Source organism: Thermobia domestica, chromosome 8 (assembly GCF_964235325.1).
Source record: "Thermobia domestica chromosome 8, izTheDome1.hap1.1, whole genome shotgun sequence".
In the NCBI taxonomy this organism is placed as follows: Eukaryota; Metazoa; Arthropoda; class Insecta; order Zygentoma; family Lepismatidae; genus Thermobia; species Thermobia domestica.
In genome coordinates, this window is record NC_137461.1 from 189591514 (window position 1) to 189613311 (window position 21798).

The window sequence follows — 21798 nt, forward strand, 5'->3', positions numbered from 1 at the left end:
AGTTTGAGATGTATATAGAGTTTATCATTAGAATAGTAGTAAATCAGTGAAAAACGCGAAATTTTACTTATATCAAGAGGTCTTGCCCCCCCCCCAAAGCAAAATCTGAAATGACGCTCCTGGTTTAAACTATTAAAAACACTATGATAAAATGTAAAATATAGGCTACTACTAGGGGAAGGGCGCCAAAAAGTCACAGGAATAATAATAATAATAATAATAAATATGAATGTCTTTGGAGAGCCGAAAGTATGTGACACGAATCATTATAGGTAGAGCTTTAAGATGAGTGGTCATAGGGGAGGAAAAACAGGATTTTTCTCTCTCTGACACTCTAACGTTAAGATTATGTGCTGAAGGTAAGAAGCATCATCATTCTACAATAGGTTGCTTTTACGTAGAATATCTGTTACTTGAGCTCTCCTCCTTCGGGCAACTTTGCTTATGTAGTAAATTCAAAACAATTTCAATTTAAGACAAATATTTATAGAGAAAATTAAACATTTAATAGGGAAATCTGTTATCAAAATATCCAAACACGTAGATAGAAGACTATGTAGTGAGGAATTGTGAAACTATAAAATTCTCCAAATTAGAATTAACATTCACTGGAAAACATTCGTTATGCATCAGTGAGCACAGGGGAAATAATTACGAATCTGTTTGCAAACAAAAATTAGAGACACTAATGCAAATGCGACGATATTTTCTCTTTTTTTTTTTTTTTTTTTTGGTATCGTCATGAGTTTTACACATATGTTACAATTTGATTCTTTCCCAAATAAAAAATAAATAAAATAACCTTAGTGATAAAAATGACAACAGTCCTTCACGGGATTCGAACCGTCTACCTTCGGTATACAAACTCGTTGCTTTATCTAACTGAGCTATTTGCTTTCTTACGTAAGCTGAATCTGTTCTACAGTAAAGACGATTTTTCATTACGATTGGGCTAACAATTCGTCTTTTTCCATAGGTAATTTCCACTATTTGCACTATCTATACGTTAATACTTAGCATAGATTCATATATTTGGAGTTCGCTGATAATGCATATAATAAGACATACTAGAAATATTTCGTTAAAATTTTCGTTTGTAGATCTAATCCACGCTTCTCTCACTGACATAGATGTCGCTGCTTCGTGTTGAACTGCAGAATTCCCTCGCGTTCTTGAAAATTTCCCACTTTAGCAGAGTTGGTAATTCTCGAGATTTCTGTCGATTTAATGTTTTTTGCTTCTAATTTCTTTATTTTAAGCTAATATCTAACACAAATATTAAAAACGGGTTTGTTATTAACCTGTCCTGCTGGGGAAACCTTCCGAGATTTCGAACATATAAAGAAAACGGAGATATTTTCAAAATACTTCAAAATAAAGAGACGCGTCATTTATTTTGCTCATGGTAGTACAGTCTTTCCGTACAACGTATTCCACACTTGAATGATATTTGAATCATTTACTTGAGCGGGTGCCATTTTAATAGTTGAATGATAACTATGATTATAATTGTGTACAATTTGATCCAACACATCAATGTACCGATACGTATTTTCTGCAGTAAAATAACGATATATTTTACTTTTAATGGTACGAATTACTCTTTCTACTAACGCACATTTCATTTCCGAATGAACACTATAATGATTAATCCCAAAATCTTTAAACACTTTCTTTACATGGCGATTATAAAATTCTGACCCTAAATCAGTTTGAACGTGAACCAATAATGGCACTTGGTTTAAAATTGAAGTTATTGCATTAGCCATTTCAGGCCCTTTCTTTGTTTTCACAGGAATGCAATACAAGTACCGTGAAAAAATGTCAATTGCACATAAAATATAGCGATATCCGTCATTATACTTTGCAAAATTTTGCATGTCCGCCAAATCGCATTGTAATGTTTCATTAGGACTACTAACATAATATTGTTTCCGTGGAAATGTTTTTCGTATTGGAGCGTGCATTGTATATGCATCTTGTGATGCTAACCCTTTTTTTAATTTTCTTTCGGGATAATTTTGTTTTACGTTCTAATGTACTAACACTGGATAAAGATGCAGGATCTGAATACTTGTAATAGATTTTTGATAATTTTGTCATTTCTTATTTACATTTTATATTCTTTCCAATACCGAAACACGTTAGCTGCAATTGCGGGAGATACTGCAGTCGAAGAAGAATGCCGTTTTCGAATCTTACTGCCAGTCACTTTCGGGGTTGTAAAAGCAGGTGAAGGCGGTCCTGGTGTTCGTGAACTAATAAATTCCCGAGGAACATTAATATCATCCAATAATGTTTTAAACGACTGTAATCCTACTGGTTGTGTTGAATATTTCCGTGTACGAACGCCATCATTTACTAAATCGATAATATTGGAACTGGTAATGATATTTCCATCGATAGCCACTGTACCTGTTTGATCCCACGAGATTTTCTGTGAATTAATGAGTTGTCTAAGTAATAAATCCGTTTTCCTTCGAAGTGTTTTTGGTACTGATTGTAATATATCGGGTACAAGAGTTAAAATACCACTATCTGTACGACTACTTGTATTTTCTGAGTCAACAATGGGTAAGGCAATAGGATTTTCCGGTGTGGGACCCGATTTATAATGTAAATATTGATGTAATACTTGCTGATATAATTTCCATTTTTGTTCTCTACTCATATCTGTACGATGTAAGATTTCGCTCATATCTTTATCTAGTCTTGATTGATGTGCTTCATGCGTCTTTAAATTAGATTGTATTCTATGAAGTGCATTTACTGGAACTAATAGCATTTTACGTAATTCCGACATGTTATCTTCCAAAAATTGTTGAGGCTAAGGCACCAATGAGTGGCCCGAGAATTAATGGAAGCAATGCACCACCTTTCTGTAGTAATAATTTCTTTTTCTTTTTAAGAGAAAGTTTTGAGGAGAGAGCATGTAAGATCTTCTTATGTCTACAGAGCCTTTGCTTCTGAATTAATATGGGGATATTTCCTTTTATAGTATTTTTTGCTACTTGTGATATGGTACGAATCAAATCACCCGGTGCGTTTTGAAGAGTAACTTTTCGATCGGATGGCTTGCATTTCGCAAGCGTGCAGAGCGTATTATAATGATGTTTTACCTTCAACATCTTGATGCTAACTAAACATAAAACGGTGTGGTCGCGTTTTTAACACTACTGTATACATGCATTATTTCTCCGGGAAATATATATGTTCTCAGTGGTAGGGCATCATGTGTTTGTTGTGTAAGATCAAACAATAAATACTTGTGTGTTTTTTGTGTAATTTCCTCAAAGGCATTCTCGAGTTGTTTGCTTTCACGAGGCATAATTTGTCTTGCTAAATATTCAATTTGTAACTTATCACGTGGATTCTTAAATACCACTATATAATGTGCATTTAAACTAATATCTCGAGCATGCCGGTTTTTTTAAATAAATTTTGAACAATAAATATTACGGTTAATTTCTTGTGGTGAGCGTACTTGGTAAATAATTTGGCCACATCGTCATTTGTTTCTGACATTAAATCATCTAATATGAGTAATGAATTTTCACTTATATCGAAAGTATTTATAGGGATTCCTTCCAGAAAACGTATTTTTGCATCAACGTCCAAGTTTGGTATAACTGCGCCATAACACCATACAATTTCTTTAAAGGAAACATTAAACATATCATTTCTTTCTTTGATTAATCGATTCACAAAGTGAGTTTTACCAGCACGGGAAGGATCGGCTATGAGAATAGTGCACGGATGTTCAAAACGTAACATCTTCGTTGCTAATGACACAATGTGATAGAAACTCTGCTTTTTATTCCCCCCCCCAAAAAACGAGTCTCTGGCCAATCATTTATGAGATCTATAGCTATACGGAACAGTAAGACTTTTTGGTACGTCAGTCACAATGTCAGCGTCTATTCGTCTGCGTTTACTGGTCACCATTCGATGTGTCTCTCTTTTTAGTTCTCTTCGAGAAAAGATGCGCAAATCTGGTTTCCGAACAATTTTGGATGGCATTTCGATTACAGTTGCCTCCCGATTTCCCGTCACTAAATCATAAAAACTATCAAAATTAATTTTATCACTTGTTCTGTGATTTAATGTTATTCCACGTATTTTATAGACATATTTCATTTCCCCACTAGCATTGCGTAAAGCGTATGTAATATACCATTACAGTTGAAAGTAATGGCAATTTTTTTTACGCACCCTGTACCTAGTAATTTTTTTTTAATTCAATTTCGGTTTAGTTACACAATTTATTTACTCTCTCTACTTCGAATTAAATATAATGAACCCAAAGGTTTCGTTAGTAACCATATTCCCACTGTATAATATATTTATTTATATTTTGATTAAGTGTAAATCCCATTTTCGGATATATAACTTGAATAGTTACAAGGTTTACCATTCTGACGTCATACCGAAACATAGTTCCGTTATTGGATATAAATTTCCTTAATTTCAGACCAATGTAGATTTTGGCCAGGTACCTAATCTTTCCCTCACCCCCTCTCACTAGTCCATAGTAGCTTTCAGATCCGGTTATATCTGGATTTGCCAAATTTCTATTTGCTTTGTAATTTCCGCGGCTAACGTTTTCGTTCTGATTGGAGGAATTCTCCTACCTCTGGCTTTTTCGGCGCAATATTATCAGAATAATCGAAGACGCTATGAGAGGCGTAGCTTGTGACGTTGATTGACACATTTTGATGGGAAGAAGCTGACATGTTAAGGAAAATCCAGGTAACATTAACTTATTTGCATAGATAAATGTCGTGTGATCAATCAGAAGCCAGGAAATCCATATTTTTGTTGAAAGAACTGTAAAATCAGGGGAAAATATCTGATTCAGGATTTCGGTTTGCAGGAAGCCATGTTTGCTGCCCAGATAGGATAGACAGTATAGGAAAGTGATTTTTTTTTTATCTTTTCAAACTCAAGTAGGGATTAGGGAAATTACGACCTGTTTGGTGCATGTTGTTCGTGTATTAAGTAAATGTGACTTTCTATTATTTATTCAGTAATTGCATGTACGTAGGTTTGATGGTTGTAAAGTGAATAATAATAATGGCAGCTTAAGTTAGCTTAAAAGGGCTCCTATCCCCTTTTCCAAATTGAACCAGTTCTAGCGGGGGAATGGGTTAGTTATTGTTCGTTTGAGGGCCTTTTCCCCTTTCAGGGGAAGGGTCCCTCCATAAACCTCGTTAAGGTGCCCCCAGGGCATCAATTTTTGGCAATCATTATGTAAACAATTGGTCAGGTCAATTAGACCTAGTGTTACCTTTCTCATTTTTGACCCCCTTTAAATTAAATAGAGCCGACTGTATATATCGACGAGGGAGTAATGTATTTTAAATTTAATGTGTTAGGTTATTTTCGTCAACATGCATGTAACTAAATGGTGCATGTTTAGTTTAGTTAGTTGTCTTTATGTATAATACTAACAGTGGTGTATGTAGTTAGTAGTTTTGTGTGAGTGTGTGAATTTTCGATTTGGACAGTGTATAAATATGCTTTAATTTAGTCCCATTTTTCTAACATAAATAAACCAGAGTAAATATTAAATTTCTGATTAATGAGTACAAGTATACATTTCAGTACACGGTAAATTATGCCTCCACTACAGCGCTATAGCGTCAGTTTTCGGTAGTCAATTGTTTGTTGACATTACGACATCGCATGACTTAGTGATTTAGATTGTTTGATTTTGGACAGTTATTCTCAAATTACTTCCCGTGGACATGGTTTTCGGTTCGGATGAGTATACCTTCGTATAAAATAGCATGAGATCTTACTGTACTGAAAATTTCAGCTTGCTAGGTCCAGTAGTTAATGAATAATCAGCTGAAATAAAGAACACCTATTTTCTTAATAGAAGTAAAGTCCATATGCTGTTACTGTTCGTTTAAAAATGTAGGATTAAATTCTCTTTTCCCGTGGCTGTAGAAAATTCCATTGTTGCTTCAGTTTTATCAACAAATCAGAAATAGATTAATCGTTGACAATTTAACTTTCCGTAAATACATGTATGATTTTTTTTTTTTAAACCTGCAAGGTAAATACAATTTGGGTGCTTCGAAATAAAGAGTACGTGGTTCGATGAATGTGATCGTGTGGTGGTTTGAGCGTGATAGATTGTGATAGTTATATATATATATATTTATTACTGCGTAACGTAAATATGTGTATGGCCTGCGTGTAAAATGTACGAAATAGGGTGTTTATAAAATATTACTTCGTGCGAAACTTAGTAGATAATGAATGAATGTAATGATATGTTAATAATATGATATATAATACGAATGAGATGATGACCCCTATATTTAAATGGATAGGCCTAGTGAATTTTATATAGTGAAAATATGAATATGTTTACGAAGAAAGAAAGAAAAAAAAAATCTCTCGCGTTTTGACTTCCACACCAGTGCATTCATCCAACCGAGTTTGCTACTTGGATAGTAAATTATAGTTGGGAATTGTGTGTTACTTTGCATTTATGTACCTCCTAACAACAGCCCCAGATCTTAAGCCTTTCAATAGATAGAGTAGCATCATGTGGGAATTACTTCTAAAGGTTGACAGAAATGATAATTAAGAAAACCAACTGCTATATCCTGTGATCATCGAAAAGTACAGGTTTCGGTCATTTGTACCTTTAGCATTCATTGCCTCTCCGAGATTTTTTTTTTTTGCTTACCTTATTTAGTTATTGTGCAGTGTTCATATAACTCAGTTCGGACTATCCGATTAAATCAACTGCTACTAAATTAATATTTATGAGATAGCGTACCCGGACGTCGACCCCTAGTCCCCTTAAGTATTTTTCATGTCTTTTCTTAGTTTAATTAGATGAGGGAAATTAACGACGTCCCAGACGGTGGCATGTCTGCGCTGGGTAGCCATCGGTGATGTTTCGGTAATTGAAATCACCGATCCAAAATTCAGTTTATTTATTTAATTTTTTTTATTTTTGGCGAATTACTAATTAGGGATACCTTAGCTATTACTCTAATTTCATCCCTATTCTGGAATCTTCTAGTTTCCAAGAGGTCGGATGATTTTTTTTTCTTTTCTTGAAATTCTAAATTAGCGCCTTCTCTAACCTTCCGGACGATTTCCGGGAACCTGCTGGTTTGGGCCGGATACGGGGATCGGATTTCAATCTTACAACCAAATTCTTGTGGGATTGGGATCTGATGGACACAGAACTTGCATCCTTGGCAGCAGGGCGTTCCTTGAGTCTACGTATTTGAGTAGACCACCCTTTTGGCATGTTAAGAATATTTTGGCTATGGATTTGTTGAGATAGAAATTCGACTTTTGTCTTTGTAGCGTTAGTTATTTCCCACTTAAGTCTTTGGCGCCACTATTCTTCGTCTTCCTTCTTCTCTATCTCTCTCTGTCTTCATTACTTCGAGATTTTTTTTTTTTAAATTTCAACCTTCCCCCCCCCCGGTTTCTGAAACTCATAAAACATACAATATTCATTTCACTTATTTCGATCGTATGTACTAACTGAGACATCGAGGGATGCAATTCGTGGAGGTATTGCAGCACAACTCAGGACCATTTTCGCGATATTTAATCCACCACGGGAGAAATTGACGAGAAGGTACACTATGCTTTCGGATTCCTAGAAACCTTCGTTATTCATTGATCATACAACTTATATCAATTGATTACTGATTTCTGGTTTTTATTTCTATTGATTGGTCATATAGTGTGTATGTATTAATAGTTTGGGCCCACTAGTTTCGAATAACATTGATTTTTTTTCCTGTATATACATCTATATATGTATTTACATAGTGTTAAAAGTTACGTGCCTGCTCTATTTGTTGCATTTTCCACCTCTTATGTCAACTCATTAAATAACACCAGCTATTTTGTTTTTTGTATATATACGCGGATCTTTAGTAAACTGAAAATGATTATTGATTATCGGGTTTATTCATATGAAATACAATGTTGCAACCTTATGAAGGAAAAAGGTGAATGTTGATAGTCAGGGTTTTTGTTTTGTCTTTGAGCCAAATAAATATAAATATTTATAAAATATGAATACTTGTCGAATATGAACGGTGATGTAGAATTTAAACGTCGATGAAATATTAAGATAGATATTAAAGTGAAATTTATTGTATTGAATAATATGAATATATATATATATGAGTATGCATGTAATGGGCTCGGTATTTACCCTGGTTTTGTTTAGGTTGCCATAGGTTTTTGACACCCGACCTTTACCAACTATTTGTGACATATAGCGTTACCGCGTATATTGTAATAAATTACATTTTGTTGAGTGGTTACTGATGTTTGTAACTATTAAAGTTGAATATAATGTTAAATACCGCATGTAAGTAAAACGAGTAGCAGGTCGTAAGATAAGTAAAATAACCCTAATCCTCATCCAAATTTATTCGCAAGATCAAAGTGAAATTAATAACCTACAAAACAATGTGCCCCACCAACGAATCTTCTATCCGTAGACTCTGAAACAAATCCTTCCCCTACGATCAGAAATTTAACTATTCAGTGACTAGAATCTTTTGACTACAAGATCTATACTATAAAGAAAATTACTGGTCTTAAATTTAATGAAGAGAAATTTAGTTGATAACTTAATGTGAATACCGGAATATGGAAATATGTTCTCAATATCTGTGACTGGATTCAAAATTTTTTTTAACCTTGATAAACTTTGAAATTTTATATTGAGTGCGTCGAGTGACGAAATGAGAAATATAAATATATATGTGATATGAAGCGACTATTTGTCTATAGCTAAAACAAAAACAATTAAACACTCTCATGGACACAAACCACAGTGCGAAAAGAGAGTTGGAAAAAGGAGCTATTATCGATGTGAGAACAAAGACTCATAAAATCGTCGAAATGTCTCCTCTTGGGACAGAGACCTAATAAAATGTTACTAAAGTGTTTTTTTTTTTAAGAATGATTAACCAATTATATATATATATATATATATTTTTTTTTTATTTTTTCTTTCTTTTTCCGCAACGATATATATAGATTCATTACACTGAATCCTAAATGTATTGATCTTTGAATTTTTTTTATTTTTTGTCTTTCATTTTTTTTTCTTTTCCTTTTGTCAAATTCTCTTTTATGTAATGCAACTTTTAATATATATATAGGAAGAGAAATGTGTTATTTGGTCTTGATAAAATTAGCGAATTTCTATGCATGTTAATGAAACATTCTTTCCATGTATTAAATTTTTTCCCTGTTATGTCCAACTAATTTTGCTTTTATTGAAATGTAATAAATGTATATAGTAATGTAGTTAGGTTAGTTTAATTTAACTAAATACAACCCGAAGTATACATTGTCCTGTATGAATGTGTGTGTGAGTGAAATGTAGGTTTAGTATTAAGTGCATCCATTATTTTGACATATATGTGTGATTTAATATAATTAATGGTAGTTATCAATTGAACTCATTGAATGTTAATACTAACTTAAGTTGGCTCTATGAAGGAAGAAAAAAGGACTGAAGTAGCCTGAACGAATGATCATCATGAGAGAACTGTGAAAGTCAAAATCTTCGACACATATGTGATACTCTGATTTTTTTTTTTTTTTTTTCCTGTGGTCGTTTCTAACATGCCATCAACTTCGTCGTTCATTTTTCAAATATTGAGTATTAGTCTAGAACTTCTGGAAATATTGAAAAAACGGTAAACTTAAACTTTCTCATCTATCTCCGAGCTAGATTGGGATAATTTGGTAGTTTGGGTTAAATGGATCTAGATCGGGGATGTATGGGTTAACATGTGTCTACCGTTGATCACCTTAATACCAGACATTCACCCAATAGCTATTGGAAATGATCACAATTAGATAATTATTCACTTTCCTTTACCATATTCCTTAAAATATCTAGTAACAGCTTCCCCTTTATCACCTTCTTACTTTACATCTTTCCTCTTCTATCTTCTTTTTCTTTTCTTCATCTTCTTCTTCTATTTTTAATAAAACTGGAAGGGGGGTCGTGACTGGGAATTCTATATGTAATAAACACGGTCATGTATTTATTTATTTTATTTTATTTTATTTTAGAAGTCCGATAAAGGTTTTCTCGTTGCAATCGAACCTAGTATGTTCGAAATAAGAAATGGAAATTATATTCCAATGTAATTAGGCATAAGCTGATAGCTTCATGAACATCCCCACCAGGGGTGAAGGGTTCCCACTCACGACTTATTTCTGTGCATCACTTTTGTTGCAGATTTTTTTTTTTTTCCAATCAGTTGTAGATTGACGCGCAGCGACAGGATTCGTTGTTATGGCAACGGTGGTTGGCTGTGGCAACGGCCCCTCTCCCCTTTTATGCCAGTTTTAGAGTGGCGACACGTGACAAGACTGTTGCCATGGTAACGCATGTTTACTGTGGTAACGGATCTGAAAATGCTTATTGAATAATACCAGTTATCATGCCAATCAGTTTGAATTGGTGAATCGCGATAAGAATGGTTGTCATGGCAACGTTTGTTTCCATGGCAACGGATCTCAGTTTAAATGGCGACCGATAGATTTGAAATTTTTTTTAAGAATGTCAAAGAGTGAGGTTGAAGGCATGTTGAATTGATTACAACATTGAAATTAATAAGAGAAATTTTATAGTCAAATGAAATAAGTAAAGTCGTTGGCTACTTTGTCATTTTTGTTTCCTTTTCTAAGGGGGAAAAAGAGAAGGAGTGTCCAAATTTTTCTAAAATTAGAATTAAACGCTAGAAGGGTTTCAAGGAAGGAAAGAGAATGGGAGTCCTTTAAGTCATGAATAATACTTGTCTGGATAGCAAATAAGTATTTTATAGTATATGTGTATTTTTGCTATATATATCTTGTCTTTTGTAAAGTGTAAAGTGTCTCGAAACTATGGCAACAAAAAAGGTTGTGGTGTCACAGGGCGAGTGTGAAATCACGTGCACTCAATGCACATTAAATGAAAAAGAGAAAAGATCTCGCGCCCCGCGAAGATTAATTAGATGCACCGGTTGTGGACAAAAATGGATCCACTTTGCTTGTTCCAATTTAGATGACACTGCTGAAAATGCAGAAAAGGTGCAAACCGGCGAAATAGAAAAATATTGTGAGGACTGTGAAAAGGACCGAGGCCAAATATCTCCAGCGGAGATATCTGACCTCGACGATGAAGAAAAAAATGAAAATCACAGTGATTCTCGGGATCAGACGGCAAACCCGAAGGAAGGAATGTCATCTGGAGGGTCTGACACGTCTGCATTAATTCGCCAGATGATGGAAATGATGCATGAAAAATTTTCTAACATGGAACAAAATAGTGCAGATATGAGGCGTGAGATAAATGAGATAAATCAGAAAATAGATCAGAATAGTGAAAACTTAAGGCGTGAGATAAATCAGAAAATAGATCAGAATAGTGAAAACTTAAGGCGTGAGATAAATGAGAAGTTTGATACCTCGAAACGAGAGACCGACGCTCGATTCGAGGTATTAAACAATAAATTCGACCAGATTTGTTTAGACTTTGCCTCTTCGATTAGTAATCTGAAAGAGCAAACGTCTACTGAATTGGAGCAGGTTAGATACCGGGCCCAACAGTCTACCGAGCAGCTCAGAGACGAAACAAATGAGAAATTCAACGAAATAGATGTAAGGTTTGAGAGTACGAACAAAAGATTTGGTGACATCGAACAAAAAGTTGAACAGCAGCAGACTGAAATAAGTAGATTGAATGTTGTAATATCCGACCTATCAATAGAAACTAAACTAGAGTCGGTTGATCAAAGAATTAGTCGAATTCAAACCGAAGTAGACAGTATTAAGGGGAATATTACTAAATTGCAAATCGCCAAGTCTGATATCTCCTATCCTTTTCCTGATGGCGATTCTCCAGGGAAAATTTTCCCAGAAACAAGTAATGTCCTCCCGGGTAAGAGTCAAGTGTTGCCTGATGCACGGGACACAGCAATGTATTGCTCCCCGCATCAGCCAACCTCGAAATCATGGTTGAGTAATTTCGATGTACCGATGCAGTCGAGTGTTGTGACTACAACAGTCACTAGCGTAAATGCTCACTCTACCTTTGGAATGGTACAATCTTACAGTGTGCTGCCAGGAGGGGAAAGGAGATGTGCCGGACCGTCAGTTACTGCAGTGGTGGGTCCTAAATTCGAACCTTACATGGTCAATACTAATTATAAAACCTCTCTTGGTCATATGGGAGCGTTCAGTTCAGTGACCACTCCGTCGGTGGCAAATCCGGTGACAACCCCAACTGCTCAGGATAACGCGTTGATTCCACTGGATTCTTTTCCTGCCCCGCATAGTATGAGCTCTAAAGTTTCCCTCCGGGATATTGAACGTTTTCCCACTTTCGATGGGAACATTACTAACGGGTTACCTCGAGTTTTCCTGCGGAGACTGCAGCAATATTTAGACATGTACAAACTTACAGATGGGGAACGCCTACAGATAGTTGAAAAATGTTTGATCGCCGCTTCGGGCGCATGGTTTGCTTCAGTTAAATACCAAATCCGGACGTTTAGTGATTTTTTGATTCTTTTTAAAGAAGAATATTGTAATGAGCACATCGAACGGCTCCAAAAGAGAAACTTACAATCACTCCGGTATGATCGCTCCAAGTATGGATCCCTCTTGGACTATGCTTGGAAAATTATCGAACTATATTATCAGATAGCTGAACATCCCTCTCAGGCCGAACTGGTAGATATTATAGTTAACGCTCTTCCACCCGATGAGTCCCGGGCCATAGCGTCCCACTTGTGCCAAACGGTGCGAGAAGTCACCTCACGTTTAGCTGCCTTGTGCGGTAAGGAAGTTGGTGGTCCACCAAAACGATACTTCGCCCGACAGGCAAAGATTCTAAAACCGACGAAGACGAAGGTAACGGCAAGTTGCCAGACAGATTTCCTGAGTTATACCCAAGCTGGATCTCGTTATCCTAGTGGGTATGGCTCAGAAAACAACAATAATGGCCGGCGACTGTTTAGGAATCGGCCCATGTTCAACAATCGCCGGAGTTATCGTCCCTATGACCGTACCAACATGGCATCGAACCCGGATAGGGGCGATAACACCAGGAGGAATTTTAACAGGACGTACGGAAGAAGGGAGAACGGTAATAGTCAGGGCAATAATAATAGCAATAATAGTAACAATAATGTAAATCGACCCCAGAATTCAGTCCCTTCGCAGGTGCGTGGTAACGGTGAGCCTAGAACAATATTAAATGGGAGTGATAGTCGCGAAACGGCGGTAAAGTCGACAAACTAACGCCGCAGTTACCTGATGGAATGGGGGAGGATAACTGCGGGTACATACACCCCATTAACTACAAAATGCAATATTCTAATAATAGTAAATCCGAGTTTCAGATACAAGAATACCCCTCACCAAATTCCTTAGAATTTATAATAAAATTCGTAATCGATGAAGAGCCATTTGCGGTGGGGGAAGAACGTTATTTCTCGGCATCTCCCAGCCTAAAAGGAAGTATCGGTGGCGTTGAACTTGTTGCTACCATTGATAGTGGTTCGGAGCTCTGCCTAATGGACTGGGAGGTGTGGAGAAGATTGAAACAGCGCTTCCCTTCTGCAAAATTAAGGCCGTACACGGGTCTTACACTGGGTGCATTTGCTGGGAAGGAAAGTTTTTCAGTTCAAGGGGTTCAAAATTTCAATCTTAATATTCAAAACCATATTTTTGAAATAGCTATTTTTGTTATTAAGTACTTGCGAACGGATTTAATCTTGGGTTGCCCATTCTTAGATAAGTTCCATTGTATCATCGACCGTGAAAAGAAAGAAATTCGTATGAAAGATAGTCTCGGGAATGCAGTTACTGTTTCAACTGATAAACCAAATGTAATGTTAGTGGGAATACCGGAAAGAGAGATTGCAATCGGTGAGTCAGGGCGGCCAGTGATGGATCAGCCCATGCTTGACCCCAGGTTTATCTGTCAAGCTGCTTGTGCAGTGACGCCTCTCAATGGGGGAGAGGTTAACAGGGACGATCAGCTGGATCCATTCCTGAATGCCGAATGCAATGTCTCTCCACAAGACATCGACACTTACATTACTACTCGGGATGATTTACCACCACCAATTAGATCAGGTCTCCGTAAACTATTATTACAGTACAGATCTCTCTTCTCCGAGTACCCACGTCGTGTTAATGCGCCTCCATACAAAATTCAACTAAAAGATAACGAACCAGTTGTGGGACCTTGCTATTCTGTCCCACAAGCAATGCAACCCGAGTTTGAGGCCGAATTAAATAAGTGGTTACGGTTAGGAATTGCTATAGAACAGATGTCCCCATACAGAAATCCTATTCATGTTGTCAGAAAGGCCTCTGGGGGCGTACGTCCCGTTTTGGACCTCAGGGCTACCAACTCAAAAATTATTTCTCCACAAGCACAGGTTGAACCAATAGACGATTTATTACATCGTGTTTCACAAGCCACTTGGTTCTCATCTTTTGATGCATCTAGTGCCTATTATGGGATCAGTTTACACAAAGAATCATATCAATGTACTAGCTTTGTGTATAAAGGAAGGCAATATTGTCTTACCGTTTTGCCACAGGGATTGAAGAGCAGTCCTGCTGTTTTTCAATCCGTTATGACTAATTTTTTCAACGACTCAACTCGTTCTTTTGTAGTTTTATACCTTGATGATGTTATGGTAAAATCGGTCACGGAAGAAGAACACTTATCTCATTTAGAAAGAACCTTTGAAATTTTCAAGAGGGCAAATTTTTCCTTAAATTTTCAAAAATGTAAGTTCTTCGCACGGGAGATAAAATTTTTAGGTCATATCATTAGTGGCAAAACGATAAGAGTCGACCCTAAATTAAACGAACCCATTCGTTGTTTTCCGGTTCCGAAATCAAAGAAGGCATTACAAAAGTTCCTAGGCCTCATAGGGTGGAGGAGAAAGTTCGTACCAAACTTTTCTGGACTTACCGCTAAATTATATCAACTACTAAAAAAGGATCAAAAATTCACATGGAACGATGAAACATTGGAAACTTTCCATAAGTTAAAAGAGCTTATTAGCAATCCGCCTGCTCTAAGTCAGCCAGATTTCTCCCTGCCATTTCACATACACAGTGATGCGTGTATGGAAAATCTGGCTGGCTATCTTGCACAATATCCAGCAGGTCAAGAAGATCCTAATGTCATCGGATATGCTAGTCGACGGGTAAAGCCTTACGAGTTGTCTCTGTCGATCTCTCAGTTAGAACTACTGTCCGTTCTGTTCCTATGTGAGCACTTTGAACAATATATTATGGGTCGTATCACGTATGTTCATACCGACAATGCAGCAGTTACTCATGCTTTCACTCAGAAGAACCTTGAACCAAGAACCACCAGGATCTTACTTAAATTACAAAAATTTGACTTAACATTTCAGCACTGTCCAGGCCGCGAGAACTTTATCGCCGATACACTTAGTAGGTATCCGCCCGAGGTATTGCTTGAACCCGAAACCCATTATGTGCATTTCCTAACGAAAACACAATATGCTGACATTGATTTACATCATATCAAGAAAAATCAGGAAACTGATGAATTATGTCAAACGTTCTTAAAGCGATATGAAAATAGTGGTAATCAGAGTAGAATCGCAATGCATTGTGGGTTAATGTACATAAAACCGTTGCGAGTTCAAAAATGGCTTTTAGTAATACCTCAGGCTTGTATTCACCAAATTATCAGTATTGTTCACTCCACAGGTCATTTTGGAGTTCAAAAATGTTATCGCTTTTGTCGCGCAATCTTTTATTGGAAAAATCAAAAAGCTACCATAAAAAATTTCATCCGAAACTGTATCCAATGTGCGGAAACAAAGTTCGCAAACCGAACCATAGCTCAGCAAGAATATCACATAAGAGCAAATGTACCCCATGAGACTCTGGGGGTGGACCTTATTGGGAAATTACCACCTAGCCAGGGATACTATTATATTTTATCATTAATAGATATTTACTCTCGTTTTGTTACTTTTCTTCCGCTCAGAAAAGCTCATACCAAAGAAATAATAACGGTACTAGAGAGAAGATATTTTCACCTTTTACCATATCCTCAAGAATTCTTAAGCGACAGGGGCCCACAGTTCCAGTCCAAACTGTGGCAGGATTTCTGTGCTAAGTATAAAATTAAACACAAGAAAACAGCTAGCTATTCTCCTCAGGGTAACAGCATAACAGAGCGCAGCCATAAAGAGCTCAATAGGTTAGTTCGGTTATGGTGTAATGAAGATCAAACCACCTGGTATAGATATCTTGTAAAAATACAGGACCTTCTTAATAATTCTTATTGCTCAAGTATTGGTTGCACGCCGGCGGAACGCTTTCTGAGTTACTCTGCTGTTGACAACTACCGGAAGGTGTTCCCATGGCCAAAACAATTAGATTCCGTTGAAAATAGGTTTAAATTTACGGAGATAGATATAAATTCACGAAATTCTAGTAAACGGTCAACACATTCTGTTACTCTGGAGGAAGGTCAACTAGTAATGCTGAAATTACACAACTTATCGTCAATAATAAAGCAGGAATCCGCCAAATGGATGAAAATTTTCACTGGCCCGTTTATCGTGAAAAAATTATTAAAAAACTGCGCTGTTTTGTATAATCTCAAAGGTGAAAGTATCGGAACTCACAATTTTCGAAATTTAAAGATTTTCAATTGTACAGAAGAGAAACGTAGTGAATTACTTGCGCAATACCCCAAGTAGATATAATACACTGTCCTAGAGTGACTGGTAACGTGTGAATGGGATGAATGAGTGTGTTAATTTAACAAGCATCATTAGTTAGTATTCCCAATTAGCAAAATTTTGTTATTCTAACAAAATTTTGTTAATGGGCCGGGGAAAACTGTAATATACCATTACAGTTGAAAGTAATGGCAATTTTTTTTACGCACCCTGTACCTAGTAATTTTTTTTTAATTCAATTTCGGTTTAGTTACACAATTTATTTACTCTCTCTACTTCGAATTAAATATAATGAACCCAAAGGTTTCGTTAGTAACCATATTCCCACTGTATAATATATTTATTTATATTTTGATTAAGTGTAAATCCCATTTTCGGATATATAACTTGAATAGTTACAAGGTTTACCATTCTGACGTCATACCGAAACATAGTTCCGTTATTGGATATAAATTTCCTTAATTTCAGACCAATGTAGATTTTGGCCAGGTACCTAATCTTTCCCTCACCCCCTCTCACTAGTCCATAGTAGCTTTCAGATCCGGTTATATCTGGATTTGCCAAATTTCTATTTGCTTTGTAATTTCCGCGGCTAACGTTTTCGTTCTGATTGGAGGAATTCTCCTACCTCTGGCTTTTTCGGCGCAATATTATCAGAATAATCGAAGACGCTATGAGAGGCGTAGCTTGTGACGTTGATTGACACATTTTGATGGGAAGAAGCTGACATGTTAAGGAAAATCCAGGTAACATTAACTTATTTGCATAGATAAATGTCGTGTGATCAATCAGAAGCCAGGAAATCCATATTTTTGTTGAAAGAACTGTAAAATCAGGGGAAAATATCTGATTCAGGATTTCGGTTTGCAGGAAGCCATGTTTGCTGCCCAGATAGGATAGACAGTATAGGAAAGTGATTTTTTTTTTATCTTTTCAAACTCAAGTAGGGATTAGGGAAATTACGACCTGTTTGGTGCATGTTGTTCGTGTATTAAGTAAATGTGACTTTCTATTATTTATTCAGTAATTGCATGTACGTAGGTTTGATGGTTGTAAAGTGAATAATAATAATGGCAGCTTAAGTTAGCTTAAAAGGGCTCCTATCCCCTTTTCCAAATTGAACCAGTTCTAGCGGGGGAATGGGTTAGTTATTGTTCGTTTGAGGGCCTTTTCCCCTTTCAGGGGAAGGGTCCCTCCATAAACCTCGTTAAGGTGCCCCCAGGGCATCAATTTTTGGCAATCATTATGTAAACAATTGGTCAGGTCAATTAGACCTAGTGTTACCTTTCTCATTTTTGACCCCCTTTAAATTAAATAGAGCCGACTGTATATATCGACGAGGGAGTAATGTATTTTAAATTTAATGTGTTAGGTTATTTTCGTCAACATGCATGTAACTAAATGGTGCATGTTTAGTTTAGTTAGTTGTCTTTATGTATAATACTAACAGTGGTGTATGTAGTTAGTAGTTTTGTGTGAGTGTGTGAATTTTCGATTTGGACAGTGTATAAATATGCTTTAATTTAGTCCCATTTTTCTAACATAAATAAACCAGAGTAAATATTAAATTTCTGATTAATGAGTACAAGTATACATTTCAGTACACGGTAAATTATGCCTCCACTACAGCGCTATAGCGTCAGTTTTCGGTAGTCAATTGTTTGTTGACATTACGACATCGCATGACTTAGTGATTTAGATTGTTTGATTTTGGACAGTTATTCTCAAATTACTTCCCGTGGACATGGTTTTCGGTTCGGATGAGTATACCTTCGTATAAAATAGCATGAGATCTTACTGTACTGAAAATTTCAGCTTGCTAGGTCCAGTAGTTAATGAATAATCAGCTGAAATAAAGAACACCTATTTTCTTAATAGAAGTAAAGTCCATATGCTGTTACTGTTCGTTTAAAAATGTAGGATTAAATTCTCTTTTCCCGTGGCTGTAGAAAATTCCATTGTTGCTTCAGTTTTATCAACAAATCAGAAATAGATTAATCGTTGACAATTTAACTTTCCGTAAATACATGTATGATTTTTTTTTTTTAAACCTGCAAGGTAAATACAATTTGGGTGCTTCGAAATAAAGAGTACGTGGTTCGATGAATGTGATCGTGTGGTGGTTTGAGCGTGATAGATTGTGATAGTTATATATATATATATTTATTACTGCGTAACGTAAATATGTGTATGGCCTGCGTGTAAAATGTACGAAATAGGGTGTTTATAAAATATTACTTCGTGCGAAACTTAGTAGATAATGAATGAATGTAATGATATGTTAATAATATGATATATAATACGAATGAGATGATGACCCCTATATTTAAATGGATAGGCCTAGTGAATTTTATATAGTGAAAATATGAATATGTTTACGAAGAAAGAAAGAAAAAAAAAATCTCTCGCGTTTTGACTTCCACACCAGTGCATTCATCCAACCGAGTTTGCTACTTGGATAGTAAATTATAGTTGGGAATTGTGTGTTACTTTGCATTTATGTACCTCCTAACAACAGCCCCAGATCTTAAGCCTTTCAATAGATAGAGTAGCATCATGTGGGAATTACTTCTAAAGGTTGACAGAAATGATAATTAAGAAAACCAACTGCTATATCCTGTGATCATCGAAAAGTACAGGTTTCGGTCATTTGTACCTTTAGCATTCATTGCCTCTCCGAGATTTTTTTTTTTTGCTTACCTTATTTAGTTATTGTGCAGTGTTCATATAACTCAGTTCGGACTATCCGATTAAATCAACTGCTACTAAATTAATATTTATGAGATAGCGTACCCGGACGTCGACCCCTAGTCCCCTTAAGTATTTTTCATGTCTTTTCTTAGTTTAATTAGATGAGGGAAATTAACGACGTCCCAGACGGTGGCATGTCTGCGCTGGGTAGCCATCGGTGATGTTTCGGTAATTGAAATCACCGATCCAAAATTCAGTTTATTTATTTAATTTTTTTTATTTTTGGCGAATTACTAATTAGGGATACCTTAGCTATTACTCTAATTTCATCCCTATTCTGGAATCTTCTAGTTTCCAAGAGGTCGGATGATTTTTTTTTCTTTTCTTGAAATTCTAAATTAGCGCCTTCTCTAACCTTCCGGACGATTTCCGGGAACCTGCTGGTTTGGGCCGGATACGGGGATCGGATTTCAATCTTACAACCAAATTCTTGTGGGATTGGGATCTGATGGACACAGAACTTGCATCCTTGGCAGCAGGGCGTTCCTTGAGTCTACGTATTTGAGTAGACCACCCTTTTGGCATGTTAAGAATATTTTGGCTATGGATTTGTTGAGATAGAAATTCGACTTTTGTCTTTGTAGCGTTAGTTATTTCCCACTTAAGTCTTTGGCGCCACTATTCTTCGTCTTCCTTCTTCTCTATCTCTCTCTGTCTTCATTACTTCGAGATTTTTTTTTTTTAAATTTCAACCTTCCCCCCCCCCGGTTTCTGAAACTCATAAAACATACAATATTCATTTCACTTATTTCGATCGTATGTACTAACTGAGACATCGAGGGATGCAATTCGTGGAGGTATTGCAGCACAACTCAGGACCATTTTCGCGATATTTAATCCACCACGGGAGAAATTGACGAGAAGGTACACTATGCTTTCGGATTCCTAGAAACCTTCGTTATTCATTGATCATACAACTTATATCAATTGATTACTGATTTCTGGTTTTTATTTCTATTGATTGGTCATATAGTGTGTATGTATTAATAGTTTGGGCCCACTAGTTTCGAATAACATTGATTTTTTTTCCTGTATATACATCTATATATGTATTTACATAGTGTTAAAAGTTACGTGCCTGCTCTATTTGTTGCATTTTCCACCTCTTATGTCAACTCATTAAATAACACCAGCTATTTTGTTTTTTGTATATATACGCGGATCTTTAGTAAACTGAAAATGATTATTGATTATCGGGTTTATTCATATGAAATACAATGTTGCAACCTTATGAAGGAAAAAGGTGAATGTTGATAGTCAGGGTTTTTGTTTTGTCTTTGAGCCAAATAAATATAAATATTTATAAAATATGAATACTTGTCGAATATGAACGGTGATGTAGAATTTAAACGTCGATGAAATATTAAGATAGATATTAAAGTGAAATTTATTGTATTGAATAATATGAATATATATATATATGAGTATGCATGTAATGGGCTCGGTATTTACCCTGGTTTTGTTTAGGTTGCCATAGGTTTTTGACACCCGACCTTTACCAACTATTTGTGACATATAGCGTTACCGCGTATATTGTAATAAATTACATTTTGTTGAGTGGTTACTGATGTTTGTAACTATTAAAGTTGAATATAATGTTAAATACCGCATGTAAGTAAAACGAGTAGCAGGTCGTAAGATAAGTAAAATAACCCTAATCCTCATCCAAATTTATTCGCAAGATCAAAGTGAAATTAATAACCTACAAAACAATGTGCCCCACCAACGAATCTTCTATCCGTAGACTCTGAAACAAATCCTTCCCCTACGATCAGAAATTTAACTATTCAGTGACTAGAATCTTTTGACTACAAGATCTATACTATAAAGAAAATTACTGGTCTTAAATTTAATGAAGAGAAATTTAGTTGATAACTTAATGTGAATACCGGAATATGGAAATATGTTCTCAATATCTGTGACTGGATTCAAAATTTTTTTTAACCTTGATAAACTTTGAAATTTTATATTGAGTGCGTCGAGTGACGAAATGAGAAATATAAATATATATGTGATATGAAGCGACTATTTGTCTATAGCTAAAACAAAAACAATTAAACACTCTCATGGACACAAACCACAGTGCGAAAAGAGAGTTGGAAAAAGGAGCTATTATCGATGTGAGAACAAAGACTCATAAAATCGTCGAAATGTCTCCTCTTGGGACAGAGACCTAATAAAATGTTACTAAAGTGTTTTTTTTTTTAAGAATGATTAACCAATTATATATATATATATATATATTTTTTTTTTATTTTTTCTTTCTTTTTCCGCAACGATATAT